We start from the raw sequence: 20,352 nt of genomic DNA, 5'->3' as shown, positions 1-20,352 counted from the left end.
AAGACATAATCACACAGGACTTCCCGACTACTTGACCTCCTATTTTTTTAATCTCTCTTTTTTCCTGCTTAGCAGTTCAGTACCGTATTTTCACGACCATACGGCGCACCGTACTAAAAGGCGCAGTCTCAGTTATGTGTGCCATTACTGTATTTAACACACACATACGGCGCACCGGATTATAGGGCGCGGGTTTTATATACCGGTACATATTCTCTACTACGTTTAAATACCTCTACTGCGTATTTAAAAATAGAGCGGGAGCAAAACTGAGTATGTATTTCATGTATTTATTACATGTATTTATTACAAAGTATTTAATCAAAGCCATCAAAGTCATCATCCTCTGTTTCTGAATTAAACAGCTGCGCTAAATCAGACATGCAAGTTTCCCCTTCTTCGCTGTCAGAGTCACTTTCTCTGCCGCGCGGCTCCTCGGAAATGATGCCGGCTTTTGCGAAAGTTCGAACAACAGTGCCAGCAGACACGTTAGCCCAAGCATCTACAATCCATCCGCAAACTGTGGCGTAACTTGCTCGGCGCTGCCTCCCACTTTTCGTGAAACTGTGGTCTCCGTCGGTCATCCATCGCTCCCACGCCGCTCGCAGCCTTACTTTAAACGGCCGGTTCACACCGATGTCGAGCAGTTGAAGTTCCTTTGTCAGACCTCCCGGAATAACAGCAAGTACAGTGTTCATTTGTTTCACCTTGTTTTTCACATCGGCTGTGAGATGGGCACGCATGGAGTCAAAGATTAACAGCGATGGTGATGCGCGGAAAAAAACACCTGGTCTCCTTACATACACCTCCCTCAGCCACTCTTTCATCATCTCCTCATCCATCCAGCCCTTTTCATTTGCCTTAATAACGACTCCAGCTGGAAAAGCCTCTTTAGGCAAAGTCTTCCTCTTAAAAATCACCATAGGTGGCAGTTTCTGTCCATTTGCGTGGCAGCCAAGCACAACAGTAAACAAAGCTTTTTCATACCCCGTTGTGCGTATCGCTACCGTTCTTGTCCCATTTTTCTCCACCGTGTGACTCACCGGGATGTCGAAAGTGAGCGGCACCTCGTCCATGTTGGTGATGTGGCTTGGCTGGATGCTTTTGTCGGCGATGTGTTTGCTGCAGAAGGAGTGGAAGCTCGCCAGCTTTTCATTATAATCCGCCGGACGCTGCTGCGCTACTGTAGTCCTGGTCCGGATGGAAAAATGGCACTGTTTCATAAAACGAAAGCACCACGACGGACCTCCTTGAAAATGTTCAATTTTAATTTCTTCAGCTAGCGTTACTGCTTTTAGTCGAACAGTGACCGTCGAAACGCTCGCCCCACTCGTTCTTTGCTCAATGATCCACCGCTCGAGTCTTTCCTCCAACTCGGGCCACCTCGCCTTATGTCCGCGGAAACTCAGCAGCGTCTTCTTCACCTGTCGGAGTTCGTTTTCCATCTTCCTCCACTTGCGAACCATCGATTCATTAATCTTGAATTCTCTCGCGGCTGCTCGATTTCCATGTTCCTCTGCGTAGCTGATAGCCTTCAGTTTAAACTGTGCTTCATAGGCGTGTCTCTTTGCCATTCTCAGGGTTGTTATCACAACAATGTTCTGCGTAAAGCACATGCCTGTTCTTTTATACACAATCCACGCCCACTATCCCCCTTGAACGTTCTCACGGTGGTCTCAACAACGTCCGCAGTAACACACATAGGGCGCACCGCACTATAGGGCGCGCCGCACATTTTGAGGAAAAAAAAAGACGTTTATATGCGCCTTATAGTCGTGAAAATACGGTAATACTCATAAATGACGAAAGTTAAAGGGTACTCAAGCACACATATTTACCACAATTCACTGGCAAATGTGTGCATGTCAGGGCTGAACACATGTATTTTGGGAGCAGGGGCTCATTCGAAATTTTTTTTTTTAAATCAAGTTACATACAGTAGCGCATATTTTAATTAGTTACATTTTTGTTGAATCCAATACCCGTACAATCATGCAGATGTTTAAATGTACTGTATAATAATTTTATCCTAGAAAACAATGTATTAGCTAATCCAAAAGTAATCCCTCTCAATCAGCATTTTTGACCCACTAGACGGATGATGAGTTGGCTTGTTGTTTAGAGGTGTACAGGGATGTTTCTGGGTGTGGCTTGGCCCACGAGGGGGTTTAACCCCCAGCCAATAACAGCATGCAGTAGGGCTGTAACTATACACTAATCTCACTATACGATACACGATTTTCAGCTCACGATACGATATATATATCACAATATTCGCTCTACAATACGATTCGATACAATACACTTTCGTCAATTTCTGAAAGATTTGATAGGGACAGTGTGGTTTTGGTGACATCTTGTAAGTGTTCCATTGCTTCGGATTGAATTAATAAAAACTGAAAGAATCAATTACACAATATATGGCTCTGACTGCACAGCAGAGATGGTAACAAGTCACTTTTTGCAAGTCCAAGTTAAGTCTCAAGTCTCTGAGGGAAGCAGCAAGTTCTAATGAAGTCTCTTATGGTTTTAATAAATAATAAAATAGAGTTGAAGTGCAACCGTATTGTATAATTACAAAAGTCCCAACTAATGACAGTTTATAATCTAGTATAAATAAAGAAAGTCTGCTGCTCCCTTTACTGAACTAATCACAGACAGACCTGAAACTTCAGGTCCTGCTCTTTATTGGAGGATTTTAAGACATTTGTTAATAACCTGGACACATCTGGCTGTAGATATTCTGCATGATATATTCATAATACTGCTCAATTTTAATGTCTATTTGCTTTTTTTTTTACTTATAAGATATATTTGTATTGCATTATAGTAACGTATTTTGTATTGGCTGCTAATTGTGTTTGTCAGAAGCGTTGTCAGTCGTGCTGCTGTCTGTCTCAAAAAAGAGATGTTTAATATCAGCCGCTCTTTCTGTTAAATAAATACAAAATCCTCCAGCTTCTCTAACACAGTGTAATGGTTAAAGCTAATAAGGCAGAAACATTAACGTTATGTTGTCAACAATAAACCTGTAACGTAAACTTGCCTTAAGCTGACATTAATAATTATTATTTTTTACATCTTAACGCCGTTAGCCAGCAGATGGAGGCAGCACCGGCAAAAAAAACACTCTTCAAAAATATGGAATTTAATGAACGCCAATCTAGAAATAAATTTCTCACAAAGCTAACATTAGTAACAAGCTAACGTTGATCGCTTATGCAGCTGAGCTTAACACAGACATTGCATTCAGGGATTCTTTAGTTTTGGCTGTGCCAGCAGGCGAAGTGATGTCGGTGTCATCTTTGGAGTGTGGCCACTCGCGCATCTCACACTGCATGAAAACCCAGGTTGTCTGGCCGGTGAACTCATGATTATTCCAGATAACCTCACAAACCCCTGCTAGGTGCGAAAACCCCCGCTAGGTGCGAATGCTCTAATTAGCATTTCAATGTCACACTGGTCTGGCCTGCCTGAATGACACAACCAACCATTGGATGAAACCACAGACAGCTCATAAGTAAAGTCACCTGTGATTTGACAGCAAATCCCTCACTCATTGTTCAGCTTTGGGACATGTGGTCATTTGCCCCTCCCATTTTTAATTATAATAATAAAAATAATAACGATACTACTTCTATTATTATTGGATATAATAATAATGATACTACTACTACTAATAATAACAATGATACAACTAGTTAACGTTAATATTAAGAGGGTATATTGTGTTGTCACACAAGACCTGTGTTCCAAGCTTCAGTCTATGGTTTCAAGAAATGGCGCTTGAAAGTATAGATACTTCTATACTTTCAAACATGTAAACTATTTTAAACTGTCAGGTACTGTTAAATATTTTTAAAAAGATATGTTCTTATGTTTTCTTATCATTCATAGTAAACAATGAACAGGGGACTTAATGGACATTAGCGATTATCAGTCATTTTATCAAAGTTACCATGCACAGCTGGTAAAATACACAAAATGTTGATACATTCAATTCATCTCATCTCATCTTCAACCGCTTATCCGGGGTCGGGTCGTCGGGGCAGCAGCTTTCGCAGGGGACCCCAAACTTCCCTTTTCCTGGCCACATTAACCAGCTCTAACTGAGGGATCCCGCGGCGTTCTCAGGCCAGTGTGGAGATATAATCTCTCCACCTAGTCCTGGCCTCCTCCCAGCTGGACGTGCCTAGAACACCTCCCTAGGAAGGCGCCCAGGGGGCATCCTTACTAGATGCCCGAACCCCCTTAACTGGCTCCTGGCAGTGGCTCTACTCCGAGTTCCTCACGGATGGCTGAACTTCTCACCCTATCTCTAAGGGAGACTCCAGCCACCCTCCTGAGAAAACCCATTTCGGCCGCTTGTACCCGCGACCTTGTTCTTTAGGTCATGACCCAGCTTTCATGACCATAGGTGAGGGTAGGAACGAAGATTGACTGGTCGAGAGCTTTGCCTTCCGGCTCAGCTCTCTTTTCTTCACAACAGTGCTGTAGAGCGACTGCAACACCGCCCCCGCTTCTCCGATTCTCCGGCCAAACTCACGCTCCATCGTCCCCTCACTCGTGAACATGATCCCGAGGTACTTGAACTCCTTCACTTGGGGTAAGGACTCATTCCCTACCTGGAGTAAGCAATCCACCGGTTTCCTGCTGAGAGCCATGGCCACAGATTTAGAAGGGCAGATCCTCATCCCAGCCGTTTCCCACTTGGCTGCGAACTGATCCAGTGAGTGCTGAAGGTCACTGACCGACGATGCTATCAGGACCACATCATCTGCAAAAAAGCAGAGACGAGATCCTCAGCCCACCAAACTCCAACCCCTCTCCACCACGACTACGCCTCGATATCCTGTCCATGAAAATCACAAACAGGATTGGTGACAAAGCGCACCCCTGGCGGAGGCCAACCCCCACCGGAGGCCAACCCACCTCGGGAACAAATCCGACTTGCTGCCAAGGATCCGGACACAGCTCTCGCTTTGGGTGAAAAGAGATTGGATGGCCCACAGAAGTGACCCCCTCGCCCCATACTCCCGCAGCACCTCCCACCTTTCACTACATATACTAATAATTCTATGTGACCACTGATCAATAATGTTTGAGGATTTCTACAGATAGGCAAATACTACCCTACGGATGGCATTGATCGATGAGGCACCTGTCCTCTGAACACTGGACTGAGAAGGGAAGAGGTCAAGACAGGTCTAAGTATGCAGGCCTTACTGTACTGTAGAACACACAATGTTTCATAATGATTCAAAATGCTGCAGACACCAATTGTTAATTAGGAATATAATTAAAATGTACTAATTTATCAATTGGCTGTCTTAATTAGACAAACTATATATTTATTGATGCTGATTATGTTCTAATAATTCTGTCATAATAAAGAGAAAATCACAAATCGATCTATTTTACATAACCCAATTCACATAAAGTTGGGATGTTGTGTAAAATGTGAATAAAAACAGAATACAATGATTTGCAAATCTTTTTCAACCTATGTTCGGGCGGCTGTGGCTCAGTGGGAGAGTGGGTCGTCCTCCATTTTGAGAGATTGGCGGTCCGATCCCCAGGTCCACATGTCGAAGTGTCCTCGGGCAAGACACTGACCCCCGAATTGCTCCCCGTGCTGCGCATGGGTGTGTAAATGTGGTTTGAATGGTTAGATTAGATGGTATGTAGGTGTCCACCGGCATCTGTGTGAATGGGTGAATGTGACAAGTAGTGTGAAAGCGCCTTGAGTAGTCAGAAGACTAGAAAGGCGCTATATAAGAACAAGTCCATTTACTATTTACAAGTCCATATATATTCAATTAAATTCACTACAAAGACAAGATATTTAATGTACAAACTGATTAACTTTATTGTTTTCTTTTTGAAAATATTCACTCATTTTGAATTTGTTGCCTAAAACACGTTCCAAAAAAGCTGGGACAGGGTCAACAAAAGAATGGGGAAGTTGAAGAATGCTCAAAAACACCTGTTTAGAACATTCCACCGGTGAACAGGTTCATTGGAAAAAGGTGAGTGTCATGATTGGGTGTAAAAGGCTCGCTCAAAGTCTTAAAGTCGCTCACAAGCAACGATGGGGCGGGGTTCACCACTTTGAGAACAACTGTGTGAGCAAATAGTCCAACAGTTTAAGAACAATGTTTCTCAACGTACAACTGCAAGGAATTTAGTGATTTCATCATCTACAGTCCGTAATATCATCAAAAGATTCAGAGAATCTGGAGAAATCTCTGCACGTAAGCAGCAAGGCTAAAAAGCAATATTGAATGACTGTGACCTTTGATCCTTCAGACGGTACTGCATTAAAAACCAACATCATTCTGTAAAGGATATAACCACCTGGGCTCCGGAACACTTCAGAAAACCATTGTCAGTTAACACAGTTGGCACACTGCTGTAAAGGCCCCATTAATGCTGAAAGATACAGGATTTGGAGCTGCCATCCAAACAGAATGTTTTTCAGGGACGTGCCTGCTTATTTCAGCAAGACAATGCCAAGCCAGATTCTGCAAGTGTTCCAACAGTGACTTGGTAATAAAAGAGTGCAGGTACTAGACTGGTCTGCTGCAGTCCAGACCTGTCTCACATTGAAAATGTGTGGTGCTATGAAATATGACAGTGACCCCGGACTGTTGAACAAATGAAGTCGTACATCAATCAAGAATGGGAAAGAATTCCACCTACAAAGCTTTAACAATTAGTGTCCTCAGTTCCCAAACTCTTATTGAGTGTTGTTAAAAGGAAAGGTGATTTAAAACAGAAATAAACCTGCCCCTGTCCCAGCTTTTTTGGAAAGTGTTGCAGGCATCAAAAATTCAACAATAAAGTTTCAGTCAGTTTGAACATTAAATATCTTGTTTTTGTAGTGTATTCAATTGAATATCTAGGAGATTGAAAACGATTTGCAAATAATTGTATTCCTTTTTTTATTTTCGTTTTAAACAACGGCCCAACTTCATTGGAATTGGGGTTTGTAAATGAGTCAAGATAAATAGATAGCAAGATATATATAGCAATTGTTGAATTATTTAAATACGATATTTAACGTTGTTCCTTCTTTATCATTTATCGAAGTGTTTTTCTTCAATGCACATTTTCATGTTAACATCTCCATCGCAGTAATGTTTCTACCAGGCTGGAAGAAATTCAACTAAATGATATCTCTGCATTTTTTTGTTCTTCTTATTATGCGTTCAAGCCAGAAAAGCAATCACTGACCGTCTGCAGGGCATGGCAGGCCGTTTTAATATTTAATCCAATCACACTTCTATCTGTAATTACATTTTAGATATCCATTATAGCATTTCTTCTAGTCCAAATTATATTCTAGTCAGAATGATACTTAAAGTTGTCCACATAACATTCATGCTTTTAAAAATTATATTTCAAGATATTTTAATTTTATTTATCCTAGTCAAAATGTAGTTTAAGATATCTTTAAATCGTCAACATTCTATAGCTAGACTGGATGTATTATCTGCAATACATATTCAGTCTAGCTATTAAATGTTAAATTGGCTTGCCAAAGCAGTACGCCTAGCCTCTCCATGAAATCCTCTCCCTTGCCCAGTGTGCTCCAGTACCCTGCTCCCCCTCCTGTACACCTACTGAGGTTTGTGTTGCAGAATTAGAACTCACATTTAGTTGTTGGGCATTACAATTGAGAATTGATGTCATGGGACAAATTTAAAACTAAAATACAATAAACTAAAATAGAAAATTTGAAAAAGAAATGGAAAAAAACTGTTGCAAAAAGAGCACTTATCTACTCAAAGGCCAAAAGGACAGCAGCGCCACCTGGGGTCTATCTTTGCACATGCCTGGTGCATTTGTCCACACACACACACACACACACACACACACACACACACACACACACACACACACACACACACACACACACACACACACACACACACACACCCAGACAAAAACTTCAGCTCTCTGTAAAGATGATTGTGAAGTCTGTGTGTCAGGGCATCTGCTAGATCTCTGGTCACTGGGAAATGCGACATGGACCCCATAAAACCAGTCCAGACACAGATCACCATCTATCAGGCAAACTTATAAAAGGTGTCAGACGACGCATATACAAGCACATAGACGGAGAACAAACAGCTCTCTATGGTAGACGCCACAATCATTTAACAGCAAACAAAAGTGATAAATGAATTTGTCACGGATGCTTTATCCCTCCTCGTCTCCCACGTCTTTCTTTCTATCTTTGTCACTATGTCTGTTTCTGGCACTCACTGATTCTGCACAGCCAGCAGGAACAGTTACCGGTGCTTGCAGCTTGTCTGTGCAACCAACGCACGTTAGCATCCGGACACAAAGGCATGACAGGCCTGTTAAGCTCTTTAAACCGCAGGAGGGGGGAGAGGAAAGAGACACCCGGCTCTTATTGAGCAGATTTGGTTTTGTGTTGGCTGACTAATGAACAACTAAAGAAGTAACTGGTCCGATTATTGCAGTCCATTTTCAGTTCCTGGGTGTAGCTGAAGCTGAATGGATTGCAGCAGGAGAGCTGTTCTTTCATTAGTCTCTGACCAATACCCTTCTGCCTCAACATGCTGCTAAATGGGTCTTACTGAAACGGTTTATTCAGGCTTTGTGGTGTGTTGCACTTTAACCAGTCATAACATCAGTGTTCTCCCGACTGTAATGTGGCACAGTTTGAGTCTTTACATAATCTTATTTTGAAGAAAATTGACATTTCTTCTCTGAAAAAGGAGCCATTCAGCCCATGATGACATGTGTCTTCCTTGTACAGTATACTCAATATCCCAACAGCTTTACAGGAACAAACAAAAAGGATCCCTCAAGGAATATTAAAGCTCTACTGTGGTTTTTGACCTTAAGTAGCACTATGGAACATTTCTTTCACATTAAGATTCCAGTTTTACACACACAAACACACGCACACGCACACGCACACACAAGGACCCATGCACAAACTTGCCAGGGTGATGCCCATAGTTTGACATTACTCCACTGATCTACAGTTGAAGGCACTAATGCAGCAGGAAACACTGCAAAGAACTGGCAAAGGCAGGGAAGAAGAAACCTATTAGCTAGTAAACATGGATGTAAGTAGGGCCAGGTGATAATTCCATTTGATCATTTATCGTCTTTCAGTGGAATGGTATTGTGATGAAATCGTATATCAGGATATCGTGAAACACAATTAAGTCAACTAAATTGATAATAAGAAGCAAATTCTAACTCAGACTTTTCAGAAAATCAGTACTGAAGTTCTAAAAAAATGTAAAACTCTAGTAGTATTAGTAGCAGTATTTTCCATTTGTTAGGTACTAAATTCATGACAGCCTTTACCTTGTGGTTATTTCATTAAGAATTGATTCATTGAATAACCAGAAAACATGCTATATTGTGATATACTGTACAGTATATCGTTATTGACATACAAATTGACCTACAGAGGATTGAAGATTCAGTTAGTATTAAGCTTGGCTGTCGTCATGCAGATACGGCCATGATCGGTTCTGTGTTTTCTGAAATGAAGACAGTGTCTGAAAGCTTTTTGCAGGTGTGTGTGTTCAATTGAACTATACACTGTGTGTGAAATAGGATATCATAATAATTATTGTTATATAAACTTCTTTTTCATAATTAAAACAAATGTTCATCTGAGTAAATAATAATTTGACAATTAAATGATGTCATTAGTTTTGAAAATATGTACAGCATGTGGATACAGTATTTTTAAGAGACACCTGTAACCATGGATATAAAGTTATTAATTGCCCATTATGACTGTTTGATTCAGATAAAAGCAGCTGTAGATGATGTAAACTGGGTAATACAGCTTTAACAGGCTCTGAACGTGCCTGCAGATGATGGAACAAAGCTTAACAATAAGTGATGAGTGATAAGTGATCAGGGCTTTACTCCTTATTCACTAAACATTTAATCTTAGCAGTAAGAGTTCTCCTAATGAGCACTAAAAGTTCTTGGTTCAGAGTCATTTCTTCAAACCTATTCCCAAAGCCTCTGAGACCAACTTTTACTAAGGAGTCGGGGGGACTCCTGAGCGAAGACCAGAGGGCGGGGTCGACCTTGTTGCTATGGATGACATCATGCTCATACCTTCTGTGCCCAACACTCCACTCGGACACTTCGAGTACCTCGTCATGCCATTCGGTTTAACTAATGCGCCAGCCGTCTTTCAGGCATTAGTTAACGACGTGCTTCGTGATATGCTGAATCGTTTGGTCTTCATATACCTGGATGACATCCTGATTTTTTTCTAAAGACTTGACCGAACCTGTGGTTCACGTCCGTCAGGTCCTACAGCGTCTTCAGGAGAATCGTCTGTTCATTAAAGCAGAGAAGTGCGAGGTCCATATCTCCTCTGTGATTTTTCTGGAATATATCGTGGAGAGTGGACAGATTATGGCCGATCCTGCTAAGGTCACGGCAGTGACGGAGTGGCCGACGCCTACCTCCAGGAAGCAACTTTTGGGTTTTGCCAACTTTTACCATCGCTTCATCCGAAACTACAGTCAGGTAGTGTCGCCTATGACTAGGTTGATGTCCCCCACAACTCCCTTTGTCTGGTCTTCAGCCGCCAACGACGCTTGTCTGACTCTAAAGAAACGGTTCTCGTCCGCTCCTGTGTTGGTTCAGCCAGATTCCGCTCTTCAGTTCATTGTGGAGGTGGATGCCTCGGATCTGGGAGTGGGGGCGGTTCTTTCCCAGCGGGCAGTTTCGGACAACAAGGTTAACCCATGCACATTCTTTTCCAAGAAGCTGTCCCCTGCTCAGAGGAACTACGATGTTGGTAACCGTGAACTGCTAGCAGTTAAGTTAGCATTAGAGGAGTGGCGACACTGGTTAGAGGGGGCAGAAATACCGTTTGTGGTCTGGACTGACGACAAGAACTTGGCTTATATCCAGACTGCAAAGAGACTTAATTCCCGTCAAGCCTGGTGGGCCTTGTTTTTTTGGCCGCTTTAACTTCACATCAACCTACATTCCTGGCAGCAAGAACATTAAGCCAGATGCTCTCTCTCGTCAATTTGGAACTGCCGAGGAGGAAGAGACCGGTCACATCGTTCCCGCATCTTGTGTTATGGCGGCATTAACCTGGGAGATCGAGTCGACTGTCAGACAGGCTCAACGAACTGACCCAGACTCCGGTGGTTTTCCACCGGGGCATCTGTTTGTTCCTGCCTGTGTTCGCACCCAGGTGCTCCAGTGGGGGCACTCTTCTCATCTCTCCTGTCATCCCGGAATCACCAGGACCCTATCACTCCTTCGTCGTCACTTCTAGTGGAAGACCATGGGTACGGATACCCGGGAGTTTGTTCTGGCCTGCACCTTCTGCGCCCAGGGTAAGGCTTCCCATTGCCCTCCAGCAGGTCTTCTCCGCCCTCTCTTGGTTCCCGGTCGGCCTTGGTCGCACATCGCCTTGGATTTTGTTACTGGACTTCCCGTCTCCCAAGGAAACGACACTATTGTTACAATTGTTGACCGTTTCTCAAAGATGTTTCACTTTGTTCCCCTGCCTAAGCTGCCTTCTGCCATGGAGACGGCATCAATTCTCGTGGACCATGTCTTTCGCCTCTACGGGATACCTGCTGACAGCGTGTCGGACCGGGGTCCCCAGTTCCCCTCCCGTGTCTGGAGAGCCCTCTGCCAGGCCTTGGGAGCCAAGGTCAGCTTATCCTCGGGCTTCCATCCTCAGTCTAACGGGCAGGCGGAGAGAGCTAACCAGGACCCCCCCCCCCCCCCCCCCCCGTACCGTTGACGGCTATCTGGCATTCACGGTCAGTTCCATTTTGGACGTGCGACGCAAAGGGCGCGGATTCCAGTATCATGTCGATTGGGAGGGATATGGTCCTGAGGAATGGAGCTGGGTGTCTCGATCCCTGATCCTGGATCCTTCCCTGATCCGGGATTTCTACTGGGCTCACCCAGGAAGCCCGTTGGAGTGCCTGGAGGCGCTCGTTGAGGGGGGATACTGTCAATAGTTGGTTCTGTCAGTTTCCTCCTCTCTCCCTTTTGTGTGAGTTTGTCTTCCTCCGTCTGTTTTTCCCTGCATGTGTCTCCCCTTTGTGTTTTGTCTGTCCAGGTATGGGTAGGCGTGTCCTTGCCCAGCTGCAGCCTGTTACGCTAATCACCTGAAGGACTATAAGAACCGTGAGCTGACAGGCATGCAGCGCCGGACCGTTGTTTTCCTTCCCTTGGTAAACTCTTTGTCGATTTGGCTCCCGTTTTCTCATTCGTTGGTTTTGCGCTCCGTGTTGTTGGTTTTGTGTTAATCATTGTTGTCTTTGTTTTCTCCCTAGCTTCCAACGGTCCTGTTTCCTCGTCCTGTTCCCTGACCGTCTGTCATTTCCTTGTTCCTGTTTCCCTCAACCGTCTAGTCCTCAGTATTCCTGTTCACCCTGTAGTTATTCACGTTTGTCTGTCGTGTTCATTAAATATTTGTTTGTATTTTTACCCCGTGTCCGTGTCTGCATTTAGGTCCAGTCTCCCAGTGTTATTTCCCTGCACCGTTCATGACAGATACCTTTTTAAAAGCTCACTATCATTTAATCTCTCCTAAATGGTGACTGCATTAGCCATGTTAGGTCCTTCCTCACTTACTCTTAGGGCGCACTCACACTGTCCATCCGTACCGTGCCCCGTGCTTTAGAGTACTTGCCCCCCCCTCCCTGTCTCCCCCGCGGGCCAGGCCCGTTTGTACTCACACTACCTGGGCCTCGTGCGAATGCTTCTTGCCTGCCTATACGTCATCACGCTGTAACACGTCACATGCAGTGAATGACGTCATTGTGATGCGTCGCTTTGTTTACAAATCTTTCCATAGACCTCAGAGTTTTTGTGCGTCTTGTCCAACTGTTTTTGAATATTTTCATCTGACCAAATCTGCAGTAAACACTCCACCTATGCATCACACCAACGTGAACCTTTCGCTGCCATTGTTTTAAATGTCTGCGCATGGTCTGTCCTTCTTTTTTTCTATATCCAAACAGGCGCCCATAAAATGATGTCAAAACCGCCATAGGCCTCGTGCTCGCAAACTGTTACTTTATCTGCTGTTTAAAATAAGGGCAAAAGAAAAACGGAGGGAAGAATTAGAAATTGACATATTAGAATAGGAATGGAGATAACTTAATATTAGCACTCACAAAACAACTTGTTTTTTATATTTGTTGGTTTTGGAAAATAGAACATTACTTTATAACACCGATTCCATAAGCAAAATACAATGACAAGATTAATTCAAAGTGCTGAAGGAACTGTTGGAAATACAATGCCAATTTTTCCAATATATTATGGCTCTTCCCAGTATTATGATTGTGGGAATCAATACATAGTGAAGCAGAGATGATACTGAAAGTAAATTTCCAAAAAAAAGTCAAGTACTATCTTCTTCATATGAGCCCATTACATATAGTAGAAGAACAAGACAAATACCGGACTATAACTGGTGTCAAACATACAGTCCACAGAGACAGACATGGAGGGAACTGATCAACAAAATGCATATTACGGAAGGGATAACATGTATAATAAGAAACCAAAGATACAAAGCAGACAGTAGATGGAGAAAACACACTGTAACTTATGAACGAATATCAAGTTTTGATGACCCATGTATTGACCAGGCTGTTTTTTGTCCTTGGGGAAGTACTTTTTAGTTACAACTTGATTAGGGGGAACTACTATGACGATTCTGTCCCTTTATTATGAGTATCACTCAAAAATCATATATAATCATATAAGGTCTGTGATCCACAAGACATCTAGAATATTTGCATCATCTTGGGTTTGTTTTATACAGAATATTTACTAAACTGTCAGCATTGATTAAGTGAATTTTAACATCCTTATAGACACTTGCTATTATAGATAAAAGATTTCACATTAAAATGTTTAAATGTGACTAGACTGTGTTATATATTTAATGTATTATCATTTGTATTATTTATGTGCAACTAGGGGTGGGCGATATGGCCCAAAATTATTTTTATAGCAATTTTCACAATAATTATATTATTGACGATTTTTCTTTTTTTTGAAATAATAATAATAATTTCAAGAACATACTGTATCAATAGGCCAGCATGAATTTGCCTTCAACATATGGAGTAATATTGTGATGTGATGTGTTTATTCTTCGGGTGACTGAATAAATTCAACATATTTTCACCTTTGGTCGTCATAGACCGGTAGAACATAGGAACATAGAACTTACATAGGACTGTGGATTGAGCCACATCTGCTCTTTTAATACCAAAATATTTCTACACCGTCAACGTGGCTCCTTTTGTAAGTAATAACTCCAGCCGTCTCCATGTCTGTTTCTATGTGCCGCGCAGTTCAAGGCCGTGGCAAACAGGTATGACATATAATATCGCGTTATTCATATTTGTACCAGGATCAAATTTTATCCTAGAATTGTCATGAACAATACATGGCATGGTACACTCCTATGTGCAACCATGACAAGTGGCTTACACCAAGCTAATCTGCATGGTACCGTTTTAACATCACTTCACTTGACAAATGAAAATACTGTGTATTTAAAGAGGAGCAAAGGGAAGGATAATGTATTAAGGTTCAAACAGTTTGTGGTTGCTGGTGCACAGAGCACAATATTCACTGTGTTGCATATGGAATGAAAATGTCAGGTCAGATAATTGCCCCACTCACCGCCACTTGTTTCTGTTTCCTTATACAAACTTGCGTTCCTGCAAGTTTGTATCCAAGTCCTCACTAATCACAGTCATTCCTCATTTCCTCTGTAATTGTCCGTTAATTTGTCAGTGGAAAATCTTCATATCATTTCCTTTACCTGCTGTCAGAATAAATTCTCTGTAAAGATCATTAGGACAATGCTCAGCTGCGATGATGTCTCTGTAGTCGCAAAGTGTCCAATCAAGCAGCAGCAAAAAAACTGCCAAAGCTTTCCGGTTGTAACTTAATTAATCTGTAGCTGAAGATTTTTCCACCTTTGTCCAGTGATGAGTCATCAACTGACAGCTCACGCCTGTTCCTCAGTTAGAATCTGTTTCTCTTCCTCCCAGAGACTTAACCTCCCTGTGGCTGCCATTACGAGTGAGACACTTTTCTTGAAGTAATCAAGCAGAGAGGCATGGCAACGCCCCTCTTCCCTCCCCTTGACAACAGGGAGATCATGGAGGAATTAAACGGAAACTCCCAGTTCCCCCCCCCCTTACAAACCAGCTGCATGTGTAAGTAAGGTCACAGCTCTGGAGCATGTGGATCTTGACCTGTACTCACTGAAGGAAGCTACGGGAAAGAGATGTGTTTACCTTATGTCCTCCTGTTTTCCTCCTGTGTGTTTTCCCTCTGGGTCAGTACGTACAATAAACTGATGGATTTTAACAGCAGAGATTTGAGGTGGCCTTAAGTGTAGGGACATATAGAATAATATGATAGTTTATGTTAATTATATTAAAAATGTGTTATGTCATTTTTATAACATCATCTAAATCAGCTTTAATGACCAAGTGTGAACACACACACAAGGAACTTAACTGGCTTTTTGCGAGAAATAGACATACAGCTTACAACAAGGAAAACAAAGCTGAAGCAGTCGTTAGTCGTTTATAATCGTACATTATCATGTGTATAATGTAAACGGATTTTGGATGCTTTTGTGGAAAAGGTTGTAAATTTGCATACAAATTTTCCATTTGCCAACTATGCACACCGGGTGCGGTGCAAATTATCCATGTTGGTTTGCCATTTTCTTAAACAAACAAATGTGGGTCCACTGAGGCCATGTGGATCCGAGATACCCTCACTTGTGTGTAGTTTTCCCTGGCAATTTTCAGTGGGTGCACTGAGCTAGACTAAAGGACTGTATAAAACTAGTGCTGTCTAATCCCTAATGTGTTCCCTAGGACTCATCCTGAAGTCCGCTAAAACCACCCATCAAGTCCGTGGGGTATTCGTACTAGATAGCAGAGTGATATTGAAATGACCGAAGAGTTGTGTGTTTGGATCAACCCCTCACCACCACAACAGCGACTTCCTGGTTGATCCAATAAGGAAGTGCCAAAAACTGCAGTTCTCTGAGTGCTCACTGGGAGTAGTTTGCACAATAGAGCAGTTTCTCATTGACCACCATGTTAAACAGGTTTAGGTCATATCTCCATGACAACACTGAGGGGGGTGAATTTTTTTGTACCAGGCTAGTTTTTATTTTATTGGAGGTTAAAGTTTATGAATGATTAGGGGTGTGGCCTCTTGACAGCTAGCCTCTGGCCCTCACTTCTGCTCAGAGGTTAGTTGTCAGGATTAGCATCATTAGCATGCTTACTCCGTCATCTCGCCCTGGACTGCGGTCATTTGTGTAGTGGTGTTACCATTAGTGACGAGATGGTTTGCTCTTTGATCGACTGTACAAACAGATGGTTTAGGAACACAACATGTTAGCTCTGTTATGCTATACTCCCATAGGCGAGGACGATTGGATCAGGTTGAGAGAACGGACCTTGACGTAGAGGCTACGTCAATTTTTTATACGGTCTATGGTTTAGATATCAGTGGGCAACAACACCTAACATTATATAGAATCTGGGTTTACAGTGTGTAACCGACCAAAGTGGCAAAAGTTGATTTCAGGGAGGCTTTCGGCCGATTCCGTCTGGCTGAAGGTGGGTTGAACATGATTTTTGACTGTGAGTGAGTGAGGAGCTCTGTGCTGCAGAATATAGTACCCCACCTTGGCTTGGGTATTTTCGGTCCATGATTTCCTATCTTTAAGATAGCTCTCACTTGGCTCCGTAAGCTCCGATGTTTATCTGTGAAACCAGGCATTCAGACCATTTGCCAAAAGCAGAGGTGGAGTTTGGATAAGGTTTGTTATGTTGTCATAGTAATTACTGGTTACATAACCTCTGACAAACACTTCGGATAAATATTCAGTGACTTATTTATTTTAATTGCATGTGATGTATGATAGGCTTTTGTCCATGGATTACCAAAAGAGTCTCAGAGTTCAGGTGGTTGAGGAAGATGGTTATCTTTTTAGACATTTGGAGAAACTTGACTCTTTGGGAAGTGACTCTTATGTTGATTTGTACTTTGATTTTAGTTCCAAAAATTGAGCCATTGACATTTTCAGATGGTTTAACATCATGTTTGTAGCTTTAAATTGGGCGGCTGTGGCTTGGTGGCAGAGTGGGTCGTCCTCTGTTTGAGAGATTGGTGGTTCGATCCCCATCTCCCCCCGGTCCACATGTCGAAGTGTCCTTGGGCAAGACACTGAACCCCGAATTGCTCCCCGTGCTGCACATGGGTGTGTAAATGTGGTGTGAATGGTTAGATCAGATTAGATGGTATGTAGATGTCCATTGCCATCAGTGTGAATGGGTGAATGTGACAGACACTGTGAAGCGCCTTGAGTAGTCAGATGACTAGAAAGGCACTATATAAGTACAAGTCCATTTACCAGTCCATTTAAATGAGCTGTATTCTAATCAGAAAGTGGCAGGTCCTTTTGAAATAGTATAGAGGCTGGAGAATTGTAGACACCAACAGGAAGCTAGTACAGTGTTAGGCTTAAGTCTTTCGACTGGAGAGTATCATTCACACATTTCTCATTATGACTCAAAAGTCAACATCACATTTGAGAAAAGAAATATTATTGCTGATTCAAGTCCTTAAAGGAAGTATTATGATTTTCATTTAAGCGCCTCCATGCTAAGTTGAAACATGCCTCAGAGCCCATCCAGATGTAGCAGTGCATAAAACCAGAGCCACAATTCCTCTTTTCTTTAGTAAAGATACATTCTTGGGACTTCTTGTAATGGCTCTTGTGTGTCATGCAATCACGTGTCTTTTCCTTTCTGTGCTCATAAAGGAGGACATGCCCCAGCCTGTGACCACTCTCAAGTCTCTGTTTTCTCTATTTATGCACGCAGTCTGCTCTGATGGGCCTCATAATGACCCACAGCTAAAACTGCTAGGCTGCATTTAATAAGGAGAAAGCAGTGGGCTATTGCTGCATTCCATTTACCACAGAAGTCAGAGGCCTGAACTGGGAATGACATCACACCTGTGTTGACCACGTTCTGGCAACAAGTCGGAAAAATCATTACGGGGTCGGGGGACTCCAGCCATTTAGCCATAACAGTTAAACGATGCATTGTGCTGTAATTTTTATGTAAAAACACCGTAGCAACATGTCCTCAGATAGAAGATGGACGGCACTATTTGTACGACTAATTTAATAAGACACAAATAAGACAGGCGTGCGAGTAAACAGTGTAATCCTACAGCTTTAAGCTGATGCTGTGCGCTGCCATGTTGAATTGAGAAGTCGGGGTTCTGAGGGGTTTAAATATGTAGAATCTTTATTAAAAACTATATTTAAAAAAAAAAAAACAATGCACCCACGGGGCGTTTTGAGAGTTACAGAATGAAAGTATTGCTTTTACATAAAAAATATATATTTAGTCTGAATTAAAAAAAAAAAATTTAAATTGACGGGTTTGACAATGACTTTCTGTCACGTTCTGTTTACGTTGGACTAGCAAATAGCGCTGGGCGTTGCTGGTTGCCAGGGTTGTCTGTTGTTAGGCTACAGAAACAAGGAATCATTTTGAGTTGAGAGCTAGTTAGCTAATTGATTACACACCACTCAAAGAAAGTCTTCCAGTTGAAGACTGGCTAACGTTAAATACTGTTGTCAAATTAATGGATTAGTCCGAATTAATGGTTACCTTGTATGATTCATCACTGACATGGAGCAGGCTGATCGCTTGACTCACTCTGCAACGAATCTGGCAACCTGACTGCTGGAGTGATTTTATTTGTTGTTGCGAATACGATCTCGAGACACTAGATGGCGATGTTCTGCTTATTCTCCATATTCAACCTTTAACTCTCTGTTGCCCCCTCTTAGAATCATCACTGCAATGTTGTGTCATGTCACTGTGACCCTGGAAGCTGTGTTGTCGGGGGAAATAGCCCCTGGTAGGGTCCCAGTGGAGGGGCCACACTAAATGCAAAATTTAAAAGCCCTATATGAATAAGCAAAAAAGGAGCTGTAGCAATTCGCCCCAGGAAAGGGAAACCAGCGATCCCTTCTGAAACCTGGACTAATTTGTGATGAGAGATGTAAGAAAAAAAACTGCTAACATTACAATGAAATGATTAACAATCAAAATGACAATCAAAATGAAACTGACTGCAAGAACAACAATGAACCGGCACTATGTGGGCTCACCACTTGTAGGGATGGGCATTGGGCAGTGACGTGCGTTGAGGTCAGTAAGTGGCTAGGCAGTGAGTTAAAAAGGTCAGATTACCTAATCTGTTGTTGAATACACATAGTCAATTGTTTTAATAAATAATGCCAAGTCATGTTCATGTCTTTTGCGGTTTATTTGCTTGTCTAAAATATTTAATACAACTTGTGTCCCTTTTGCTGCTGTAGACTGTCAAGGCTGTCAAGGCTGGCGTAGGCCTGTCTCCATCAATTACATGTTTTTTGTTTTCAGTTGTATTTTTTTTAATTAAAATCCAGCGTAGAGACTTCCGATTTGGCTGAGATGGAGTAGAAATGGGTCAAGTCTTGCTCCAGAAACGTAATAATAATTTCACGTTTCAAGACCCTGAAAGTCAGTACAAATACTAATATTTGTCTCGTTTGATGGATACACAACCGAAAAATGGCGTTGTATGCAACCAGACAGACTGTAAAAGACCAGGGGGCGAAGGCTAGCACGACAGAGAAGGCATACGGCGAGATTAGTTTCGATTTATGCGCCCACCTGGGACGATGAACAGTTTTTTACAAGGCTATTTGCAAAAATCCCAAACGCTGATAGTCAGCGCATTATCATGGGTGGGGACTTCAATTTGGTGCAGGAAGTGACTCTTGACAGATCTTCTCCTACACAGGTTACACTATCCAAATTAGCACACACATTAAAAACATTTGCATCACAGTTGGGAATTTCTAATCCTTGAAGGTTTAGAAATCCCCATGAGAAAGCTATCTCCTTTTTTCCCATGTACACCACACATTCTCTCAAATTGATTTCTTTTTACTCGATAACAATCTCCTCGACTGTTTGAATGCATGTGAATATCAGCCAATAGTCACTTCTGACCATGCTCCTACCACAGTTGAAATTAGTTTCCTGTTGGATACAATTCCATGTTCACCATGGAGGTTCAGCTCACACATACTGTCGGACACTAAGTTTAAAGATTTTGTTACAACTCAAATACGCTCTTACATAGAGTTTATTGACACCCCTGATGTTAGCAGCGGCATACTGTGGGAAGTGCTCAGAGCCACTATTCCTGGACAAGTGA

General features: G+C 42.3%; 2 protein-coding genes across 4 annotated transcripts in view; one reads left to right on the top strand and one right to left on the bottom strand.

The window, feature by feature from the left end:
• The window catches only part of LOC310958610 (ras-specific guanine nucleotide-releasing factor RalGPS1), a 279,502-nt gene that overhangs the window by 121,479 nt on the left and 137,671 nt on the right, over positions 1-20,352 (top strand). The gene's annotated exons all lie outside the window — the stretch shown is intronic.
• LOC310958611 (angiopoietin-related protein 2-like) overlaps positions 1-20,352 on the bottom strand; it is a 113,151-nt gene that overhangs the window by 20,923 nt on the left and 71,876 nt on the right. The window contains exon 1 of one of the 3 annotated variants that reach the window (XM_083929622.1): positions 14,707-15,090. The exons of 1 other annotated variant lie outside the window; for it this stretch is intronic. The gene's annotated coding sequence lies outside the window, so the exon portion shown is untranslated. Of the gene's footprint in view, positions 1-14,706; positions 15,091-20,352 lie in introns of those variants that run through there. One more of the 3 variants, XM_083929623.1, reaches the window with a different exon arrangement.

The sequence above is a fragment of the Echiichthys vipera genome (assembly GCF_963691815.1).
Source record: "Echiichthys vipera genome assembly, chromosome: 16".
In the NCBI taxonomy this organism is placed as follows: Eukaryota; Metazoa; Chordata; class Actinopteri; order Perciformes; family Trachinidae; genus Echiichthys; species Echiichthys vipera.
Note: the sequence above shows the minus strand (reverse complement) of the source record. Positions and strands in the feature narration are given on the sequence as shown.